The sequence below is a fragment of the Erythrolamprus reginae genome, chromosome 11 (assembly GCF_031021105.1).
Source record: "Erythrolamprus reginae isolate rEryReg1 chromosome 11, rEryReg1.hap1, whole genome shotgun sequence".
Lineage (NCBI taxonomy): Eukaryota > Metazoa > Chordata > Lepidosauria > Squamata > Dipsadidae > Erythrolamprus > Erythrolamprus reginae.
The window spans coordinates 21,675,646-21,692,070 of NC_091960.1; the positions used below are offsets into that span (position 1 = coordinate 21,675,646).

General features: G+C 42.4%; 1 protein-coding gene across 1 annotated transcript in view; it reads right to left on the bottom strand.

Moving 5' to 3' along the window:
• Positions 1 to 16,425, bottom strand: part of CSMD2 (CUB and Sushi multiple domains 2) — a 930,229-nt gene that overhangs the window by 360,206 nt on the left and 553,598 nt on the right. The gene's annotated exons all lie outside the window — the stretch shown is intronic.

Here is a 16,425-nt window from a genome sequence, read left to right on the forward strand (position 1 = left end):
AGTCATCATTGCACAGAAATACATTCCAACAATGAAATAAAACTTGTTAAAATAAAACAAGTATTTTAACTTCTTGGGGTTTTTTTTAACATAGGAATGGGGTAGCAGGATTAAAATTATTTTGGTTCATTTGCTAAACCACCCCCGAACCAACCTCTTACTTCAAAACAAAGCATTTATCTACCATCTTTCATTTTCACCAACTGCTGTTCTAGGACTTGATTTGGCAAAGTGCATTGCAGGAAAGAAGGAAGTGGGAGAATGATGGAAAAAAAGAAGGTAATGACCAATTGACAAGTTAATTTAACCTCTATGAAAAAGTCATCAGAGCTAAAAGAAAATTATAGAGTTATTCTTGAAACATAGCGAGGAGAAACTATTGATCACAGTCTGAAATTTATAATCCTGAAAGGAGATGCAGGTGCTGTGTTGAAAAGACAATACTCTTAAATAGCAGTCTATGATGGGGGGGGGAGAGACATGGATAATTCAGCAGGTATAATCAAGTCATTATGGGATTAAGGGGGAAAATCATTGTGTTTTAAGAAGTAAAAAATTATAGTAAGAGAAAGAAATTATTGTGGGTACCAAAAGGCCTATCAAGAGGATTATCGGAGATATGAAACTTCAACAGCAACATAAAATTATTTGGGCTGTTTAAATAAAATGAACTGATATATTAAGTCAAAATAGGGTTGCAAACATATCTGAGGAATAGTTTGCTGTGCTTAGGGCTGGAATGAAATGCTTTTGAAATAAAAACAGCAGACTAACATGGTACAACACTGCAGAGAAGATGAACATTTTGCGCACACGTGCACATGTGCACACATACACATATACACACAATATGCCCTGACATAAAAAATAATTGTTAGACATATCAATCCCAGCTTGATTTTCATTATATTCGGCTGACATTCCTGCACAAGTTTGTTGGGTTGTGGTATGTCACTATATTTCTGCAAAGTTGAGCATCCTGTCAAAACAGATCTGCAAATGCCTATTTATTTTATTATACAATTTGTAACTTTTCAGACTTTGTTAGTGGTGTATTCTATTTATTTAATTGAGCTTATATCCAGGGTTAAATTCAGCACGTTCTGACAGGTTCTGGAGAACCAGCTGGCCCCACCTCCATCTATTCTCTACCTCCTGAGTCACAGCTGATTGGGAGGAAATGGGAAATTTGCAGTAACCTTCCCCTGGAGTGGAGAGAGAATGGAGATTTTGCAATATCCTCCCTTTACCACACCCACCAAGCCACGCCCACAGAACCAGCAGGGAAAAAATTTAAATGTCACCCCTGCCTTTTATGTCTCTCCAATTGAAATAGATTCAGTAGCTTACATACTTTCTGTCCATAAATAAGATTTTTAAAAATTTACAGAGACCAATCAGCAATAAATCATAATTCTGCACCAATGAATTGTTAAAAAGACCTATTTTACAATTTATTTATTTATTAATTGGATTTGTATGCTGCCCCTCTCCGTGGACTAGTACTATTTATATCCTACGTTCTGCTTATATAAGTATTCTACGTGGCTTATTAACAAGTAGAACCTGGAACAACTGGCCAGATATGACAACATAGAAGCCAGTAACAAACAAGTCTGCTTCCCAAATCTTCAAAGCTTCAACTCAGACACTCTCTGAAGTGGGGATGTAGTGGACTTGACTTCCTACATTGAGACTTCTGTACTTGAATGAAAGCCAAGGAAAATGACAATACTCAAGAATAGAAACTGTGCATGTACTACTTGATCACTTATGTGTATCTCAGCAAGCAGCAATAATCACAAACTTTATTCATAGGGAACAAACCAAATCTCTTTATTCAGCCATAGTGAATAGAATAGAATGACAAATTTGATGATATTGTTCTGGACAATTTAATCAACTTAACCAAACTGTTACTATCATTGTTGACTGCCCCTCACCACAACCAGTTACACATGATCCAGAAACACATCATACTTGATTTAATCAGGAAGCTTAGAATTGTCTAAATCATTATTTTAAAGTATATAAAGAGAATCCTGGCATTTGTTCAGTTTCAGGTCTAGTGAAGTTGGAAAACTTGACAAGCAGTTCATCCATGAAAATAAGGAATCCTATATGTGAACAAAGGCTGTCCAAGACTAGTATAGCCCATGGCTGAGAATGTATCTGAAGTTCTTTTTTATTGGGAAAAAAATCTCCACATACTGTGTGCCAAATTGATCTTAAAGTAAACAGGATTTCTAAAGATAAAAATATCCCCACTTTGTATGCCCTGAAATATTTTTTGTAGACAAAGAAACAAACACTGATGTTCTGCCTTTTATGAAAAAAGAAAGAAAGAAAACAAACTGAATCAAACTGAAGCAAAAATATGGGATGGGAAATCCATTTCATAAATGTAGTATGAAAACACAGCAAATAAAAGTGCACCATCCTAACCAGCAAAGACAGAGGGGAAAACAGGCCAATCCAAACCTTAATTAAGTTATCACACTAGCAGAGGCAGTAAAACAAATACATGTTTACATAGGAGGAGATTGAAATATATTTTGCGAAAACAGAGGTATAGTTCAGTGCCATAAAACCAACAAGCAATTTTATACATGAACAGAAGGAATCTGAAACACTATAGTAGTCTAGGAAACCAGTTTCTAAATTAAAAAAAGAAGAAGCTATGAAGTTTCCACCCTCCATGGGTACAGAATGCTAGTCATCCATTGCGTAGTATTAATTCTGTCTCCAAGTTCTCCTTTACCTGCATCACCAAATGTCCCTGCCTACATTCATGAACTCAGCCCTTCCATCTGATCCAATTTCAGATTATCAAAACATCTGAATCTTGGCAGCAGAATGAATGATAGGTTAAGTATATCTATGCAAATGTAAGTAATTAGCAAGAACAGTCATGCCGTGTAATCAATCACTGCAGCAGCAGGAAGGGTCTGGAACTTCCATAATTACATATTTTTTTAACCTCCCTCCAGATTGCTGCGAGATTCCCGTCATCATCCGTAACCAGAATGTAAACTTGTACCATAATGCTAAATTGTAGGCCTATTGAAAATCCACTAACATTCTTAAATGATTCCAGAACTTTAGGTCTTGGCATATTCGGGTTTCTTCCCATGTAAGTTTCAGAGATTTCTGGCGACGTTTTGATGAGGTCTCACTCATCGTCTCCAGGCTGGTGCTTCTGTCCTTGTGCTCACCCTAGCACAAGGACAGAAGCACCAGCGTGAAGATGACGAGTGGGACTTCATCGAAACGTTGCCAGAAATCTCTGAAACTTACATGGGAAGATAACTGCCTTGGAAATGGTCCTTGGTTGGTCTGAGAGGCAAAAAAAGGAGCTGTGATGTTCCTTCAATATACCACGGTGATTCGACACAAAAACATGTAACCCTTCCCTGGTACAGAGCTGAAGGGATTGGATACTGTAGCCCAGAGGTTAATTCTCTGCCTTACAAGGCAAAGGTTGCAAGTTTATGCCCCAGTGAGGGTCTATCCTAGTCTCCCCTAATTTTCAAATTCAGCAGAAACATATATATGTTTTCGTAAATTTTCACGGGTATATGTATGTAGATTGTTCTGAGTTCGGGTTTTGCCCTGTGAATGTGATTTCGCCGAAACGTCGCATAGACATGCAAAACATTACACAGGGCAAAACCCGAACTCAGAACAATCTACATACATATACCCGTGAAAATTTACGAAAACATATATATATATATATATATATATATATATATATATATATATATATATATGTTTTCGTAAATTTTCACAGGTATATGTATGTAGATTGTTCTGAGTTCGGGTTTTGCCCTGTGTAATGTTTTCGCCGAAACGTCGCATAGACATGCAAAACATTACACAGGGCAAAACCCGAACTCAGAACAATCTACATATATATATATATATATATATATATATATATATATATATATATATATATATATATATATATATATATAACACACACACACACACACACACACACACATATATATGAAAGTAATACATGAATGTCTGACAGATTTTAAATATTAAATGACAGGCTATAAATTATGCCTCTCAAGATATTGCTTTAATGTCTGTTCTCTTTGCAGTGTTTGTGAATAAGATTTAATGACTTTTTAGCAAGATTCTAGTGCCAATGAAATTTCATACAGTTTAATGGGGGGGAGGGTTTGCTACTTAATTGTAATGTGACACTTTTTAGTATCCCAAAGCAGTATTGGGTTCCTACTGGAATGGGAGGGGGGTGGAACATCGCAGCAGTAGTAGAAATGGAGCTGTACATGTGTTGGAGAGAGATTTGGCTTCTGAACAAGCGCAGGAAGCAAAATCTCACAAGAGGAGGCACACGCGTGAGAGATTTTGGTGATTTTCAGCTATTTTTTTGCGTCTGCGTATGCGCAGAAGCAAAAAGAACTTGCTGAAATCTCATGTGCCCATGCGTCTTCTCGCAAGATTTCGTTCCTGTAAAGTGGCTAACATAGTCACTGTAGGCCCCAAAGCCTGGGGCGTAGGTCAGTATGACCTTAGTCTCAGTAAACAAATGCATAGCTGACACAAGATAAGGGAAAAGGGAGTTATTGTAGTGTCAGCAGGAAGACTATACAGTGATCCCTCGAGTTTCGCGATCTCGATGTTCGCTAAACGCTATATCGCGAGTTTTCAACCCGGAAGTAAACTCCACCATCTACGCATGCGTGCCCTTCCACGCATGCGTAGATGGTGGAGTTTCCCCGCCGGGCAGAGGCTTCCCTGGGTCTTCCCCCTCTTGCCCCGGTAAGGCGCGAGCAACGGCGTGGGCGGGTGGGCGGCACACGCGCGGGAAACCCCCGGCCGCTTCTCAGCTGAGAAGCGGCCCCAGCAACAGCGCGGGGGGCGGGCAGCACGCGCGCACGCCGAGGAAACCCCCGGGCCGCTTCTCAGCTGAGAAGCGGCCCCAGCAACAGCGCGGGGGGCGGGCAGCACGCGCGCACGCCGAGGAAACCCCCGGGCCGCTTCTCAGCTGAGAAGCGGCCCCAGCAACAGCGCGGGGGGCGAGCAGCACGCGCGCACGCCGAGGAAACCCCCGGGCCGCTTCTCAGCTGAGAAGCGGCCCCAGCAACAGCGCGGGGGGCGGGCAGCACGCGCGCACGCCGAGGAAACCCCCGGGCCGCTTCTCAGCTGAGAAGCGGCCCCAGCAACAGCGCGGGGGGCGGGCAGCACGCGCGCACGCCGAGGAAACCCCCGGGCCGCTTCTCAGCTGAGAAGCGGCCCCAGCAACAGCGCGGGGGGCGGGCAGCACGCGCGCACGCCGAGGAAACCCCCGGGCCGCTTCTCAGCTGAGAAGCGGCCCCAGCAACAGCGCGGGGGGCGGGCAGCACGCGCGCACGCCGAGGAAACCCCCGGGCCGCTTCTCAGCTGAGAAGCGGCCCCAGCAACAGCGCGGGGGGCGGGCGGCGGGCGGCACGCGCGCGGACAAGCAGCAGCAGCGAGGCGGCGGGGAAACCCAATCTTCGGCTCCTCGCTGCTGCTGTGGAAATAAAAACACCATCTGCGCATGCGCAGATGGTGTTTTTACTTCCGCACCGCTACTTCGCGAAAATTCGATTATCGCAAGGGGTCCTGGAACGGAACCCTCGCGATAATAGAGGGATCACTGTATATATCCAAAAATATGCTTAAGCAAGATTATTGCGACAAACACAGGATGTCTGGCCTGTCTAGCACATGATGTATAGCGGCATTTGTTAATTTCCCATAACTGTATAACCATATATGGACAAACATGTTTTTCTGAGATAATGTATAACCAAATAGTATATAAGGAAGTGGCTGATACTCATTCGGGGTTCAGGCCATTTACTTTGTTGCTTTGTGCTTTGAACCTGCGCAAATAAACCTTTCCTTTGTTGAAGAGCTGGCTTATGTCTCGTCAATTCTACAACACCTGCACATGCATAGAAGCCAAATCTTGCTCTGATACGTGCACGCATCCCTCAGACCCATCTGCACATCCGCTGGTCTCATGGAACTGCATGTGCATCAGCACCAGTAGTGGCAGTAAGTTGGAACCCCTGCCAGTCCCAAAGGTGCTTTTTCAGGAAACAAATGGGCTTTCTGTTTTTTGTTTGAAGACATGTCACTTCTCATCCAAGGAGCTTTTTCAACTCTGACAGGATGGTGGGGAATGGATTCCCCACCATCCAGGCAGAGTTGAACAAACTTCTGGGATGAGAAATGACACGTCTTCAGAGAAAAACCAGGCATCCAGTTGTCTCTTGAAAAAGCAATTTTGGGATAACCATGACCTAGAGGGCTGAGAATCTCCACAGATTTTTGTAATGAGGTTCATCCTTCATTTCTCATGGTACAGTTAAAAAAAATAAACAAACAGTCCTAACCAACCCTCTTGAAGAATTCACAAATCCAAAGATCCACAGAACATGGAAAGATATCTCTCATTGCATATATAGTACAAATGTATATTACATAATGAATAATTGCCCCAAGGAAAGCCAAAATGTTTTTCTTTAGAAAAGGCACCTGGACTTTTGTTTGTTTTTCCTTGAAGATGTTTTGCTTTTCACCCAAAAAGCGTCTTCAGTTCTTCTAAGAAGCTTCTTGGAACTGGAGAAACTTTTTGGATAAGAAGCAAAACATCTTCAAGGAAAAACAAAGAAAGAAAGTCCAGTTGCCTTTTAAAAAAGCACCTTTGTGACAACCATGACTTGGATGACTGAGAATCATTCTAAAGAACTAGTAGTGATGATAATAAGGAATTTCATGTATGGCAAACTATTTAACTTCACTAAAATAATTGGGTTTCTTTAAAAAATTATTATTAGAATTGGATGGGACTTTGTAGGTCATCTAGTCCAACCCCCTACTCAGGCAGGAATCCCTACACCATTTCCGACAAATGGCCGCCCAATCTCCCTTTGAAAGCCTCAAGTGTTGGCGTTCTCACAACCTCCGCAGGAAACTTCTGTTCCACTGGTTGATCACTCTCATCGTCAGAAAGTTCCTCATTTCCAGGTTGAATCTCCTTGGTCAGCTTCTATCCATTGTACCTTGTCTGGCCCACTGGTGCTTTGGAAAGCAGCATGACACCCTCCTCTCCGTGACAGCCCCTGGAGTAATGGAACCAGTGAAGGACTACCAAAATTTTTACTACCACACTGTGGGTGTGGCCTATGCAGGACGCCCTTCATTTTCTTTCAATATCTTTCAGTGCAAATTGGGTGCTCTGGGGTGGAGCTCCATTTTTGCTACCCCACTGCGTTCCTCACTGTCCAGGCAGCAGCCCACCTGATTGGAACCGTTATCATGCCTCCCCTGGTCCTTCTCTTTGCTAGACTAGCCATGTCTAGTTCCTGCAACCATTCTTCGTATGTTTTAGTTTCCAGTCCCTTATCATCTTGGTTGCTCTCATCTGCACTTTCTCTAGAGTTTCAATGTCTTTTTTGTAATGTGGTGACCAAAACTGGATGCAGTGCTCTAGGTGTAGTCTAACTAAGGCTTTATATTAGTACCTCGCTAGTCCTAGATTGTATTCTTCTTTTAATGCAACTCAGGATTGTATTGGCCTTTGGTTTCACCCAGGTTGTATGTATGACTTTGGTTTCTCTTACCTAGGTGTAGGATTTTACTTTTCTCTGCATTGAATTTCATTTTATTTTTCTGGGCCCAGTGCACATTCAACGTTCATTCAACTCTTTTATTTCTTAAGTAGAATCCCTCCAAAACTCCAAACCATTCCCAATCATCAAATGTTCTCATATTTACCTATAACATTTCCAAACGTACTGCCAGTAGCTTGGAAATTAAGTGATACACCACTTAAAAACAAGATGAATAACATTAAAACAAGGGTGCTTAGAGGAGGGGGTTAAAATGACAGCCATAATAGATTGAAACTCCGCCCTTATTCTTTTTTTACTTGCACCACTCATATAAAAGAGTTCTGATTGCATGAACATAGCTATCATCTTGACTTTTTAAACTCCCCATCCTTCAGACCCCTCTGAATTATAAGAATATGAGTAATGATCAGTACAAAACTGGATCTCCAAATCTACATTTCGCTTATGTTGTGGATAAACAGATGCTATGAGAAAACTTTGATAAACCACATTTCAAGTAGAGCAATTGGCAATTAAATATCCAGAAATTCAGTCTTTGCAAACTGGTACGTTTTGCAGGGAGAGAGAAATAACTTGCCACTTTCTTTCTCCATGAACAAGTTCTATATAAAGAATGCCCAAAGCAAAACAATGAACTAAAAGGAAACACTGCTGGTAATTTCCCTACAGATTAAGGTTGGATGCATACATTTAAACTGAAGGGAAACAGAAGTTGAGCTGGAGAGCAGGGATCAAGGAGAAAGAAGGGATCAGGGGGGAAAAAGATGCTCAATTTATTGGGAAAAGACAGAATACCTAATCTGAGTTGGTTCAAAGATCAGTTACTTTCTGTTTCAGGGGAACTAGTTCCACTTATTTTTGAATGAATGCAACACAGTCCAGGGGTGCAGCAGAAAATCTACCTTGCACTGGAGCAACATGCATACCCAAAATTCACTGAACCAACATTTCTTCCCTTTGTGTCTATATACTGGGTTGGGCATCAGAGCCATCTTTGGGGGTTTCCCATGTATCAAAAAATTAAGATGTTGGCTACAACTGCACAATCAAAACCCATCTTTAAAAAACAACAACACATATCACACATTCTAAATGTCTGAGCTTTAACATTATAAATGCAGCTGCTATTTAACTTATCTGACATTCCTGCCAAGGATATCTCTGGTTGTCATGATGCATTGGCCCATAACTAATGATAGAGTTACATTTGCACAACCAGCTATAAGAGAAAAATGGTTGATTGTTTTGTGATTTAGTGTGCAGACATAGCTTAGACTAGGGATCCATGCAATCAAGATTGCACATTGGGTATTTCCTATCTCCCTTCAAGTCTAATAACCAACTGTATATTTCAAAGTTGGGAGCCTTCTATGAAATGACTTGTCAACTGCAAATTTGGGGAAGGAAGCTGGCCCATCCCGACTCTTTTCTTAGTCTGTACCATCTCCCTGCATCTTCCCAGTTATTGAACCTAAAATGTAAGGAAATATAGAAGTGAACAAGTATAGTTCAAGTGGGTAATTCTGTATTCAGTGCATGTCTTTGTTTTATATTAAATTCTCCTGACCTTTAACTCATAGTATGCTGCTGTGGCAGCCATTTTGTGTTAGTTCAAAGGAGTCAAACAGGCAAATAAATGAATAAACGTTAAATAAACTGGTGTGCCTTGAGAAGACACACTATGAGGGAAGATACCGGTACAGGTGGTCTTGATTTACAACTGGTGGCTTTGCAACTCTTTGAAATTATGACAAGCTGGGGAAACACACAAAGCTTCATTTTCCTTAAACACGATTCGAGACACAAGCTAAGGCCAAAAGAAAGTGTCATCATTTCCTGTCATCAAATGATGGGATAAACCACACGTTGAATGTATTTACTCAATTGTTGTGAAGAAATATGATAGAGCAACTTGGGCTGTATCTCATGAATTTTAATGAACTAAAAATACAACCACCACCACGTTCTCATGGAGAAAACTGAATTTTAAATTATAAAGAACGTAACATACAATACATTTTAAAGGCACATTATGTGGAGAACAGAAAAATCCAGACATCCATAACCAAAACATAATTTTCCTATTTCAAATTGAAAAAAATGTTATTTCCTTCTTTAGATGCACATGAACGAGATGTCCATTTTCAAACAAATTGCTCACAAAATAATAACAAAGTCTGAATGAGTCAGATAAATGTAACCTTATACTTGAAAACAATCACACTTAACTCAATCAGACTTTTTTCACCACCACAGCCCAGCCTCTTGATTGTTTCAATTGCTCACATACTTCAGTACAGATAACCTATTGCAGCAATGTGCTTCTCATCCACACAAAGGTAATGTTAATTTTTTGGCAATTGTTACTTGTTGGGTATGTTACTTGTCAAGAGTATGTATGTTGAAGAAAATAAAACTTCCAGGACCCACTAGAGCTTAAAGGCCAAGCTGCGATACAAACTTTTTGTGATACGAACCCAGGGTTTAGGATTTATTTACCTTGTTTTAAGAACCATTTTTGTTTTACGAACCCAAGCCCGGGTGAGAGGGCTCTCTTACTGTGCGTGCACTCTCGTACTGCGCGTGCGCTCTCTGACTGCCGCAGGGATTCCCCTGCCTTGTGACTGTCACTGCCGGGATTTCCCATTTGATTACGGTCCCCGGTGGGATTATGCCGGGGGGGTGGGAGAGCCGCGCCTGAACCTGGAGCCCGCTTAGGAGCCGCCGCCTGCTCAGAGAAGCTGCAGCCGCCACCACTGCCGCACCAGGCTCCGAAGTTTGCAAAAGTTTCTGCGCCTCCTCTGCGGCCGGGAGGCTCGGCGGGGAAGGAGGCCATGTTTGGGCACGGACATCCCTCCTCGCACCCCTGGCCTCCCGCCACTGCCCCCCACCCGCCCGATCCACCCCTCTCTCCAGCTTTCTCCTCCGCCGCCTCCCAGCTTGGGGCACAGCTCCACCCGCAGCGGTGGCTGCAATGGCGGTGGCGGCTGTGGCTTCTCCTCCCCCTCCTCCAGCCGCTAGTGAGGATCCTGGTGGGCAGCTTCAATAGGCCCTCTCGCAGCCCCTTCACTGGGAGTGCTTTCATCCAGGGCTGTCAGCGAAGGGGCTGCAGGAGAGGTAGGGCAGGCATTCCCGAAGCGTTTGGAGAAAGCGCTCTCACAGCCGCTTCGCTGGGAGTGCTTTTGCCGAGTGCTTCCGGAACGCCCACCCCGCCCCTCTCGCAGCCCCTTCGCTAGGAGCGCTTTCATCCAGGGCTGTCAGTGAAGGGGTTGCAGGAGAGGCAGGGCAGGCATTCCCAAAGCGCTCAGAGAAAACCCTCTCACAGCCCCTTCAGTGGGAGCGCTTTTGCCGAGCCAGCCCCTTCGCAGACACACCTCTGCTCCAGCCCAGCCCTCCCAAAGGGTGGGGCTGCCATGTCACGGAAGATTCCATCCCTCTGGCCAGGAAAAGAGGATACTGGTGGCAGCGACAGTTTCCCTTTGAGAAGCAGCAGCAGCGCCAGGAATGTCACGTCCACACACCCCCACCGCCCACCGCCCCCGAACAAGGATCCAAATGCCACACACCAAGCTTATTGAGAAGTCTATTTTACAATATCAAACAGAATTTGGAAGCTGGAGCTGAAAATTATCAGAATGAATGGTAAAAGTTCATCCATCCACCCTGAGATAGACGATGTTCCACAGAGGCCAGGATGAGCCACGTAAATAAAGAAAAACATGCTCCCCAACATATTCCAGATAGATGGCTACCTGGGTATCTTCATCTCAACCTTTCTTTTTGATTTACCTTGAAAGAGGTAAAAAAAAACCATAAGATAATCACAATCTATGATAGATCAGACAACATCCCCACTTTGCTCATATGTTTATTAATATTGATTGATTTTTATTAATATTGTTTCTTCCTTGCTTATTTGACCCCTATGACAATCATTAAGTGTTATACCACATGATTCTTGACAAATCTATATTTTCTTTTATGTACACTGAGAGCATATGCACCAAGACAAATTCCTTGTGTGTCCAACTTGGCCAATAAAGAATTCTATTCTATTCTACTGTATGTTTAAATCCCCCTCTCCAAGACCCATGCAGTTTCAACAACTTCCCCTTTCCTTGGGAAGTAAGAGAAATATGAAGATGCTATGAAGAGACAACATGGGGAGATAGAATCCAAACCTTACCCATTCATTGTAGGTTCAGTCCCATTCATTTCTTGCTTTTAGTTCCAAAGCCAAATCTAACAGACTAATACAGAATAGATGCCTCACTTGATAAAAACACGATTACCTATCCCTATTTTAATGAACAAAATCACAGGTAATGTTTCTAAGCCCATGACCAAATTATATAACTGCAAAACTAGTCTGAATTACCACATCCCCTGAAAATAAGGCCTCTCCCCAAAAATAAGCCCTCCCCCCAAAATAAGCCCTCTCAAAAATTATTTAAACGCATACACAGCCGGCCCCTGCCATTTCCTCTGGTTAGGGTTAAAGAGACAGAGCTGGAAATAAGGTAATTGGCAATAAGAACCCCATTTTGCTCCATGCACCCCAAAATAATAAGATCTCCCCCAAAGTAAGGCCAAGTGCTTATTTTGGGGTTCAAAATAATATAAGATAGGGCCATTAAACATACAACATGGGTGCTCTATAAAGTATGCGCTTCTGCTTCAACATCCATACCAGTGCCAGGTCCTTACAGTTTGAACATACAGAGTTTCTGTTCCTTTTTATATTTTTTATACCAATCCAATCCAACACATATCTACTGTTTGACCTTCATCTGTATTCAATCACAGTTACCAGTCTGCAAGTAAGCCTACACAATTTACTTGGGTGTTGATGTGACACTCGGCAGTTTCCACTTATAAGCTGTGGAAACAGAAGCAGAATATTAATATGACCAATTTATGTATGAATACAAAGACAGATACCTTTTTTTAAATCAGACCTTCTGATGGAGCTTTCCTCTCTCATTTCTAGAAGCAAGTTCTGAACTATTAGATAGAACATGATACAGTATTTGGGCGTTCCTAGTTACTCTAAAGAAACAGGTTTTCAGAAAGAGAGGGAGAGACAGAGCAATCAAGGCTCTAAGTACAAGAATCTAGAGGTATCAAACTGGATTTATTTGAGGGCTGAATCAGCATTATAATTCTTCTCTGCAGGCAAGCAGGAGGCGGAGAGAAGGGTCCGGTGCTTCCTGCAACACTCTGCCGGTTGAAAATGGTCCATGGGGGCCTTATGTGCCTCCCTCAGCCCATTTTCGACCTTCACGGCCTCCTGCAGCACTCTGCTGGCCAAAGATGGGCCATGGGGGGGGGGGCTCATATAAACCTCTGTGGCCCACTTGTGGCCTACACGGCCTCCTGTAGCATTGTGCCAGCTAAAAAAAGGCCGAAGGGAGATTCACACGGTCCATTTTGGCTGGCAGAAGCACCACGGGCTGGTCGTTTGATATTTCCAGGCCAGCCCTGTGGGCCAGATCTAAGCACACTGTGGGGGGGATCTGGCTCAGGGGCCTTGAGTTTGACATCTGTGTTCTAGCACATCTTCACCTTTGTACATTCAAAGCCTGTCAGTATGGAGTATTTCAGGATTCGCTACATCTGCTAAGACAAAATGTCTGGTTGGTTCCTACAACAGGTTTGGCCATAAACTGCCCAACACTATTTGTAAGTCTACCCATAGTAGATTAGCTTCTGATTCCATTTTTTGACTTTGCTATTTGATCCTGTTTTCTCAACCTGAACTGACCATACAGTTCAGGCAGGAGCAGATTCCCATTACCACTGCTACCAGTGCTCTGCGTGCACAGTTTTGGTTATCTTGCTGGCAGGCACATCCCAGCATGTTTTTGTTTCTGTATATGTGCAGAAAGCAAAATCTCATGAGGGGGGGTGCACGCGCAAGAAATTTTTGTGATCTTTTTGCTTCTGTGCATGCACAGAACCAAAAACATGCTGGGGTGCACATGCACGCATGCCATCCTTTACCGTACCAGTAGCAATCCAATACTGAGTGGTGAAGGTTTTCCTGTCTAAGCAGCGGGTTGTACTAGTAGACCTCCAAGGTCCCTTCCAACTCTGTTATTCTATTCTAGTTTTCATAGGAATAACTTGAATACATGTGTAGGGCTAGTACACTTGGAGATGTATGCATAGGAGTCATACCCAGCTATCAGTCTACAAGTATGGTATAACATCACAGAGAGGAAAAACCTGCATGGGATATAATACACAGCAAACTAAAATGGTTTCAGACCTTCTTTGTAGGTTGTGCAATACTTAAAAATATTAAGATTAGGTGAGCATTCTTAGATCCAGAGAAAGCAGATGTTACTATTTTCCCCAAATAGGCAACTCTTTAGCCCAAGCAATCGCACCATCATTTCTCAGAGAGAACAATCATGACTTTCATTCAATCCATGGCTGCCGATGACTTTGATGGCAGAAGCATTCAGACAAAAGCAAGACTGTCTCTGCTGAGAATCAGGAAGCTCCCCAGAAACAGAGTAGATAAAATGTGAATATTCATCTGTCTTGCCTATCATCCTGTATTTTTGCTTTTTTTTAAAAAAAAAAGATAATTGCCCTTTTGCATCAGAAGGGGGATGAAAGGAGACAATTAACCACTAAATAGAAAAATATGACAAGCAGAAATAAACAGTTTAATGAGAGAGGGAGGCAGGCAGACAGGCAGCCAGCTTCTAACTGGATTCTCAGATTATCCTTTGAGGTCTTGCCTGCTGGCTATCTTGAACATCTGTCAGACAGATATGGGTACTGGATTAACTTTGTTTCCCTAGTGCTCTCTCGCCTAAGAAGGACTTCTTCAGTAGTTTTAGAAGAGCTTTTCCAGCAGCCATTTTAATCTAAAATCCATCCATGAGTGGGTTTTTAAGAGGGTTTTAGTCACTGTAACTCAAGTGTTCTTTGTAGTTTAGAATTTGGAGAAGGATCAAAGTGGGTTTAGTCAGGGTCTACAATTGTTGTTATTTTCTTTCCTGGTCTACTATGGGAGGAAGAGCATTATAGAAATAAAGTTAGTTGAGGCAGTTACCTCTTAAACCCCAGAACTAAGAATGTAGGGGCTTTGTAGGAAAGGTCTCTTAAAGTATAATCTGCCTTCATGACCTTCTAAACCCCAGGTAAGCAACATAGAGAGATCTTGATTTAAAATGCAACATGGCATCTAGAACCATGATGGCGAACCTATGGCACATGTGCCAGAGGTGGCATGCAGAGCCCTCTCTGTGGGCACATATGCTGTCACCAACTGCTCTTCTGGTTTCTTTCTTTCTTTCTTTTTTTTTGCAAATTTTAAAAAATATTTCTCCACTATATCACATAATATGTATATACCTTAAAATATTAAAAATAATATAGTTACACATTTTATCAATTCTTCAAAAATCCATCTTTATCCTACCCTTACGTCAACCAGCCTCAGTCTGCCTCCCTTTTTCTTTTCCCCTTTTCTTTCACTCTCCTCCCTTTCTCTCTATCTCCTCCTCCTACCTGCTTGCTCTTTCGCTCCTTCTCTACCTCTCTCTTTCTCTTACTTCCTTTTCTACTTCCTCTTCCACCCTCTTTACTTTTCCAAGAGTGTTTTTTTAACCTCATAGTTGGCAGACTGATGGTATAGTCTCAAATTTGAAACTAACAATATATCTTCCATAAATTCTCATTATTATAACATTTGCTTATAAAATGAAAAAAACAACAACCCCACCTCTTTATTCTAGGTCTACAGTATATTGCCAAAAGAAAAGCTATCTCCAAAAAAAGAAAATCTAATTTTGTCATCTGTATTATCCATCATTTAAATCCAAATTGCTCTACTGGTTTCTGCTGTGCCAGCTAGCTTGTCTTTGTGGGTGCCAAAGCGCTAGAAAAATGGCCTGAAAATGCCCCCCCCCCCCAAACAACTTGAAAAATGGCCAAAAATGCCCCCCAAACAGGCATGGGTGCGCCAGCTACCGGATCTTTGGGTTTCCAGTGCTTTGGCACACATGAAGATCAGCTGGTCTTTGGGTTTCAGTCACTCCACTTCTGTCATTCTGGTTTGGGCATTTTGTGCTGAAAAGGTTCACCATCACTGCTCTACAAAATTACAGAGTGGTATAAATAAACTTCTAGGAAATATACAGAGAGATGGGTGAAATCTTGCAAGATAGCCAAGACTCAGATAATCTGTTTTCACATGAAGTCTCATTCGTAGCATTGTCAATTTGCACAATGGTGACTGCGGCTCCTGACATAAGAATTTGTTTGTTTATTTATTTATTGGACTTATATGCCACCCCTCACCATGGACTCGGGGAAATATAGAATGCTAGCTTCTTCTGAAGATCAATAGCTTTTGAGGTGTCAGCGACTTCTCTGTTTGCCAATGACAACTGGGTTAATGTGGTTTGTAACCAGAGCCTCCCCAATCAAGCAGCTAGTGCTTCTTTCTCCATGCTCGAATTTCAGTTAATCCTTGACAGCATGAGACCCTTCCAAACCATCTATAGGTGTTCAAATCTAGCTTGAATATGGAATCTCTAGGTTTGGTTTAGTTTGCCGTATTTTTCAGAATATGAGAAATACAGGAGTATAAGACGCACCTTAGTTTTGGGGGAAGAAAACAAGGGGGGGGGGGAGAGAATTCTGCCTCTGCTTCCCAGAAAACAGAAACAGTACAGATGATATACACTGCTTGCTCTATATTTCTGTGAATGTGTGCCTGAACCATAGAAATAGCAAAGAATTGGAGAAATGTACATTA